We start from the raw sequence: 8,163 nt of genomic DNA on the forward strand, positions 1-8,163 counted from the left end.
TTCGTGGCGCGGATTAAACATTCTTCCGTGGCCTGCAAGTTCACGACGGGGGAGTGTCCAGCTCGGCTCAGAGATCGTTTTATTGCTGGTTTACAAGATGCGAAGATGGTTTCGACGGTTCTACGGCTGAAGGGTGAAGCCATTACATTCGACTCGGCAGTCGGCACTGCTACAGCTGTCGAGCAGACTCACGGAGATGTTCGGGCCATCACCAGCCACGCGGGGTCGCGAGCGCCCCGGGATGCACGCACGATCTTCGGTGTGGGTCGGACGTCGCCTCACGAGCGACGAGGTGACCCCGCGGACATGTTTGGGATGCGGAGGTTGACACCTGTGCCGTGCGTGCCCGTATAAAGGCACCGTGTGTTTAAATTGTCACAAGGTGGGTCATCTGAAGCGTGTGTGCCGTGGGGCGCCGGCCACTGTTAAGGTCATGGACGGCGATGTGCGAGGCGACCTCAGCGACCCGGGGCGGAACCGGCAGCCGTTGTTGAGCCTGTTTTCAATTGGCCCGGCGGCGGCGCGCCCGATGACTGTGGAAATCGAAGTGAACAAAACGCCAATCACGTTTCAGGTTGATACGGGAGCGGCTGTGTCGATCATAGGCGAACAGACTGCGCGTAGACTCAACGGCCTGAAGCTTATCAGGTCAAACCTCACGCTGTTCACGTACATCCGCGAGAAGATAACGCCAGTCGGGATGGCAGACGTGTCTGTGTGGGACCAAGGTCAGGTCGCCGCGCTTCCGTTGTACATCGTGCGGGGGAGGGGACCGTCTCTCCTCGGCCGAGACTGGCCGTCCCGCATCAGGCTAGACTGGGCCGCAGTTCACCTTGTGCAACCCGTGCCGAGCCGGTGGGAGGATCAGTTGGAGAAGATTCTTCAAAGACATCAAGGTTTGTTTTGCGACGACCTTGGGAAACTCAAGGGCGTGGAGGCAAAGCTCTTCCTGAAGGAGGGGGTGGTTCCTCGTTTTTATAAACCACGACCGGTGCCGTATGCCTTGCGGGACAAGGTCAAGGGTGAACTGGATAGGCTGGAGGCCTGTGGAGTGATCGAACAGGTGTCGTACTCAGATTGGGCCACCCCGGTCGTCACGGTGCTGAAACGGAATGGAGACGTCCGATTGTGCGGGGACTTCAAGTCCACGGTTAACCCGGGGCTCAGCGTGGAGTAATATCCACTGCCGTCAATCGATGAAATATATGCACGATTGGCGGGGAGTCGATACTTCACGAAGCTAGACCTGCGTGATGCATATTTTCACCTGGCGATGGATCCCAGGAGTTGCGAGCTTTTGACAATCAACACGTGTCAAGGGCTCCATCGATATACCCGACTCTGTTTTGGGATTGCTTCGGCCCCAGCCTTGTGGCAGAAAGCCATGGATCAGGTTTGCATTGGCCTGCCCGCTCAGACCTACCTGGACGATGTGCTCATTGCGGGGAAAACGGCGGACGAGCACCTTGCAAACATTGCCCAAGTGCTGACAAAGCTTGAAGCGTGCGGCCTGCGCTTGAACAGGGACAAGTGCGCGTTCTTCAAGCAGCGCTTGGAATACCTCGGGCACATCATCACGCCGGAGGGGCTGTTGAAAGGCCCTCGGAAGGTGGAGGCGATTCAGCACATGCCACCGCCTCGCGACAAGATTCAGCTGCGCTCGTTCATTGGTATGGCCCAGTATTACCAAAGGTTCGTGTGCCGGCTCAGCTCACAACTTGTGCCGTTAACACGGTTGCTCAGGAAGGACGAGCGCTGGGCCTGGGTCCTGCACACCAGGTGTCGTTCGACCGCGTCAAGCGGCTGCTCACAGAGGATACGGTCCTCGTGCAATATGAGCCTGCGCGTCCGCTCTTATTGGCATGTGACAGCTCTGCATATGGCATCGGGGCAGTGCTCTCCCACAGGATGGACGATGTTTCCGAGCGGCCTGTTTGTTTTGCATCCCGGACCCTGTCCGCAGCAGAGCTGGAATATGCCCAGATCGAGCGCGAGGCTCTCAGCCTCGTCTGGGGTGTGCGGAGGTTTCATCAATACCTGCTGGGGTGGCATTTTACTTTGTAGACGGATCACAAACCGCTTAAATTCATCCTGAGACCCGAACGCGGGGTAGCGGTGGTAGCGGCCGCGCGAATACAGCGGTGATGTCTGTTTCTTGCTGCTTACGATTATGATATTCAGTTCCGAAGCACCGAGAAGCATGGTAACTGCGACGGGCTCTCGCGCTTGCCGTGTGCGGAGGGTCCAGCTGCGTCTGAGTCGGCCGACCGGGTCGATGTGTTCGCGTTGGGCCAGGTCCAAAGCGGGCCGATCATGGCCAAACAGGTCGCGGTGGAATCGGCTCATGATCCAGTGCTCGCCCGTGTCGTCCAGGCGATTTCTACGGGGAATTGGAGCGATCTACCTTCGACACCGGCATTTCAGCCTTTCACATCGCGTGCATCGGAGCTGTAGTTGGTCCAACGGTGCGTTATGTGGGGAATGAGGGCGGTGATTCCGCCGAAGTTCAGGCAGCGGTGTTTAGAAGAACTGCATGTCAGTCACCTTGGCGTTGTGAAGACCAAGAGTCTTGCTCGTAGCTTGTTGTGGTGGCCGGGGTTGGACAAAGACATTGAGCAGTTGGTTAAGCGTTGCGCCACGTGTCAAACAGATGCTGATAACCCGCGTCGAGCTTCGGGACTATGGCCTACCCCAGACAGAGCCTGGAAGAGGGTCCATGTAGATTTTGCGGGGCCGGTTAATGGCAAAATGTTTTTGATTGTGATCGATGCATTCTCTAAATGGCCGGAGGTTGTAGTATTGCAGCATACATCAGCAAACATTACAGTCGAGAAAGTGCGGACGATCTTTGCTAATAAAAGATTACCGGAGATCCTGGTCTCTGATAACGGTCCGCAGTTCATCGCAGGTGTATTTGATGAGTTTATGCGTCAAAATGGTATTCGACATCTAAGGTCCGCATCGTATCATCCTGAGACGAATGGGCAGGCTGAGTCGTTTGTTAAGATGTTGAAACGGGCTTTGCACAGGGGGGGGGGGGTGTTGCACTTGTGCAGACGGGGGTCGATGTCTTTTTGCTCCATTTACAGGACCGCGATTCATCCTGTCACGGGCGATTCTCCTGCCATTCGTCTCTATGGACGAGCGTTGCGGTCCAGACTGGATTTGCTGCGACCTGGAGGGTCGGTGAGTGGGGCGGTGTCACGCCCGACGCTGCTGCGCGGTTTTGATGTGGGACAGCGGTTGATGGTGCGCGATTATTTCCACGGTTCCAAATGGGTGCCGGCTGTGGTCTCTGTGGTACTGGGGCCGGCGAATTGCATGGTGCGGACTGATGGTGGGGAGGTGTGGAAGCGGCACGTGGACCAAATGCATGATCGCTGTTCAGCGTCACCCCCCCCCCCCCGTGCTGAGCGATGTGGGACCCCCACCTGTAATGTCGCCGTGGCCAGACGTTGTATCGCCAGGGCCGGATGTGCCGACGCCCATGGGGTCTTCACCTGATTCAGTCCTGCCCGAGGACGTCGGTCAGGCTGGTCGGCCGGGGGCAGTTGTTATTGCGGATGGCGCAAGTCCGGCGAGGGTGTCACCTCGTCCGAGCCGGGAGGCGTCTGAGCCTGGGCCGTCTGTCGTCGCTGCCCGTCCGAGGCGGGTCAGGATGCGGCCGCGGTACTTGGAGGATTTTGAGTGTTGATTGGTTTTGGTTGGTCATGTTATGATTGTCCTTTCATCCTTTGACTTGTCATTTTACGAGGGGAGAAGTGTGCTGTATCACGTGATTGGGTTTTCGTATATCATGACTCGCCCGCTAGGGGTGGCAGGAATGTACATCAGGACGCGCAATAAAGCGGAGTTGCTGCTAACACTCTTGCTTCTCGTGTTCTACTGCACCTCGTACACCACAGTAGTAAGGCAGGGGACTTTAACTCAGAGAGTAGTTAATGCATGGAATGGTCTCCCTGGAAAGGTAGTGACAGCAGAAACAGGAGATAAGTTTAAATTGTAATTAGATAGGTACCTGGAAGTTATGGAGATAGAGGGGTAGAGGGATGTTGGCAGGACTTTTCGGTAGTTTGAGCATTGATGGGTGATTGTGTGCATGTGTACAGAGTGCTATTGGTGGGGGTCTTGTCAAGAGGGGTTGTGTGTTTTTAACCAATCCCATGCCCCCTCCCCTGAGGGGAAGGAAAAAAAAAATAATTTGTATTTTCTTCCTCGGATCTTGTGGAGATGGGTTGGTGTGGTATTCGCGCAGGCATGATGGGCTGAATGGCCTCCACCTGTGTCTGATTTCCTTGTATTTAACGATAGTTTTTTTTTATCTTCCGCGTGGCGGAAGGGGGATATTGTTGTCACCCAGGTCGTCCGGCTGTCCGTCCCACCGTCCGGGCGTCAACATTTATAGCTGCGAGTGCGATTACTCATAAACTGTTCGCCATATCGATTTGAAATTTGGGTCACACATGTACCACCTGAAAAGGAAGAACCCTATTGATTTTGGTTGTGGCCGGATCCAAGATGGCCGACTGTGGTGGCCATCTTGAAAAAAGTTTTTTGTTATAAATGGAAAACCGCTTATCTGATTTCAATTATTTTTGGTCACTGCGTTCCTCACCCCTGGGGAACTTTTTCGAAATGATGACCAAATGGTATCTTGTTTCCAATTCACCTCCCTCATTATCTGGAATATGTATGACCTTTTTCATTCAATGGCGGGGGATTCCCCATCTCTGATGGTATATTTTATAATTATTTTTTTCCCCACTCCTATCCTCGAATGCTTGTTCATCACAGCAACAAATCGCCAGGTACATTCCAATGGTTATAAACGCCTGAAGATGCCAGCATTCGTGGCTTTATTTTATTTCCGCACACGCGATAACCTTGAGACTCTCTTAAGCTAAATCGAATTCCAAAATTTAAGCTCCAGAATCAAATTTAGCAGCACTTCCGACTCCTAAAAAAAAAAAGTATTAATTTGTCCAATTCGGACATATTTGACATTTTGGGCGTCTCCAGGAGGTGTACGTTTTAGATGACGGTTCGGTGATTGCTAATTGTGTGCCAATGACTGAAGTGTTTACGGACTGACTGATTCACTCACTCACAAACATTGCTCGATCGCATAAGCTCTCCTGACTAAAATCCAGGTGAGCTAAAAATGCGTATCTTTTTCTGTATTTATCGGTGTGCGGTTTCTGGGAGTGAAGGTTAAACTCTTTAGGTTTGAGAGACTAAAACAGAGAGAGCGTGGGACAAAAGTAAGGGAAGATCAGGTATGGGAGCATGCACCAGAGCAGCACATCGCTGCGTCCACTTTCCGCCGGTACTCCAGGGGCCTCCGTCTGGCCATCCCCCAGGTAGATGCCAGGCCCATCCCCATCTCCTTGAGATTCCGAGAAACCTGCTGCAACCACGAGGCACGTGGTCGGCCCATTGGACTCCTCCACTCACGAGACTCCCTCGCTGAGAGAATCTGGTGAGTAGGATCAGCGTCAGGAAAATGAGCCACATGTCCATACAGCCACATATGACGCTCACGGACTATGCAGGTAACAAATCTCATTTGAGTCTCAGCAACCGCTCGTTGGAGACAAAGTCCGACCAGCGATAGCCAAGGATTCTCCGAAGAGACCTGATACCAAAGGAATTGTCTGTCTCAGATCCTTGGTCAGAGTCCAAGTCTCGCATCCATAGAGCAAGACTGGAAGCACCAAGGACCTGAAGACTCGGACTTTCGTCCTCCCGCGCAGGTACCGGCAGCGCCACACCCCATTATCCAGTGAATCCATGACTCCCCAGGCCCGACCCAGACGTCTATTGACCTCTGACTCACAGCCGGCAGAGACATGAATATCACTACCAAGGTAAGTGAATCTCTCCCCGACCTCAACATCCTCACCACAAACAGGTACAGACAAGATAGCGGCATCCAAAATGTCATTGAAAGCCTGCATCTTAGTTTTGATCCAGGAAACCCGTAATCCCAGCAGCTCCGACTCCTCATTCAGCACCTCGAGGGCCCCCAAAAGGATATCTAAAGTCTCCGCAAGGATGACTGCATCATCTGTGAAATCAAGGTCCGAGATCTTGACATTCCCAAACGATGCAACGCAGCTTGATCTCTCCGACATCCTCCCTGGAATCCAGTCCATACAAGTGCTGAAAAGGGTGGGGGCCAATACACACCCCTGACGAACTCAAGTAACAACTGGAAATAAGTCAGAGATGGTACCACCACATCTCTCTCACAGCACTCTCAGTACCAGAACATAGTTCAGACATCAGATCGATCAGTTTTGGTGGCACCCCACGAAGACCAAGAATCCTCCAGAGGACATCACGATGCACTGAATCGAACGCTTTACGGAGATCAACATAGGCTGCAAGCAGCCCCTGCCAAAACTCTCGTCTGTGTTCGGTGAGGACACGAAGAGCAAGGATACGGTCAATCGTTGACCTCTTTGGTGTAAAGCCTGACTGCTCTGGACGCTGGTGCTCAAGCAGATGGTGGCAAACCCTATCAAGAATTATCCGAGCAAAGACCTTGCCCGGCACTGAGAGCAGCGTCACTCCTCGGTAGTTGTTGCAGTCTTGGCGATCACCCTTCCCTTTCCAGAGAGGGACAACAAGGCCCCTGAAATGAGAGCGAGAGATGAACCTTCAGAGTTTAGGCTTTATTCCATTTGATTGGAGCCGCTTCTGTGGGCACACCGGGGAATACAGGTTCAGCTAGGAGTACATAAGCAGTAACGTATACATGTGCAATTAATCACCGCAGAATAAATCCGCGTAAGCACGGAGTTCGATATAATCTCCATTCTCACCAGTCAATGAGCACCTTCAGTTAACGAGCATCAAGTGAACAGCCGATGTAAATGGCAATGCCCCGGGGACAACCACTCGTGCCGCAGAGACCTCCCCTTATACGCGAGACGCACAACATGTGATCCCGCGTCATGTCCCTCAATTCACCTCAATTCACCACATTCTCCTCACCTTTAAAATGTAACTAGGGGCCCATCTTACACACCATGATTGCTTTAGCACTATAGGAGTATACATTTCAAGCAACGCGGACTAATAGGTCTACAGAAGCATACATGCCAAGCAGTGATTATTTTGAGTTGTAGGAGCATGGAAATGAGCATCGATATATGATATAATGAGCATATGGGAGCATGAGCAGCGAGAATGCCGATAATCCCCTTTACAGATTGAGTCGTCGAGGGGGCCTTATTCGTCGACCTCTCCGGGAGTAAACGGCAGTTTCACTTGAGGGAGACTCCCGATCCTCTTGGTGAGCCTCGACTTGTGCCGGGGATGACTCCTCGATCGCTCTCGGGTGGAACGCGGCAGCCCCGTCGCCCGGCGGAGTTCCTGGGGAGGGAAATGTCAGAAGGAGGAGTGCCAGAAGGTGGTGTACCGGCGGGAGGAGTACCTGAGGGAGCCAGATGGCGAACCGACACAGTGGTCTCCCTGCCATCCGGGAGCCTGACATGAGCATACTCTGGATTAGTGTCACGAGTTCGACCCCGTCCACCAGGGGTTCATACTTGCTTTGTCGTACCGGGCGTTTCATGAACACTGTACCGGGATGGGTCAGCCAGTTGGGCACCGTTTGACCGTCAACATAACGTCGCTGGTGAGTAAACATTCGTTCGTGAGGAGTTGCATTGGTGGACGTGCAGAGCAAAGAGCGTATGGAATTCAGAGCGTCGGGAAGAGTAACCTCCCACCGCTCGGGGCCCAGTCCTCTCGATTTCAGCGCCAGAGTTACGGCTTTCCAAATAACTCCATTATACCTTTCCACCTGCCCGTTTCCCTGTGGGTTGTAACCCGTCGTTCGACTAGTTGCTATGCCGAGCTCTAGTAGGTTAGTAGCTCTAAATTGTTTTAGCCCGGCCGACATGAAACACGGCCCTCTGTCTGAATGTATGTACGAAGGTCTCCCAAACATAGCGAAGAGGTCAGAGAGACATTTTACGACAGTGCCCGAGGTCATATCCGAGCACGGAAATGCGAAAGGGAACCTTGAATATTCATCAACAATGGTGAATATGTATCTGTTGTCTGTCTCGGTCGGCAGGGACCCTTTGAAGTCGATGTTTAGTCTCTCGAAGGGGGAAGTGGCCTTGATCAGTCTGCCAGATGCCGCGCCAA

Source organism: Eptatretus burgeri, chromosome 7 (genome assembly GCF_056783735.1).
Source record: "Eptatretus burgeri isolate ZD-2024b chromosome 7, Ebu_testis_v1, whole genome shotgun sequence".
Classification (NCBI taxonomy): Eukaryota; Metazoa; Chordata; class Myxini; order Myxiniformes; family Myxinidae; genus Eptatretus; species Eptatretus burgeri.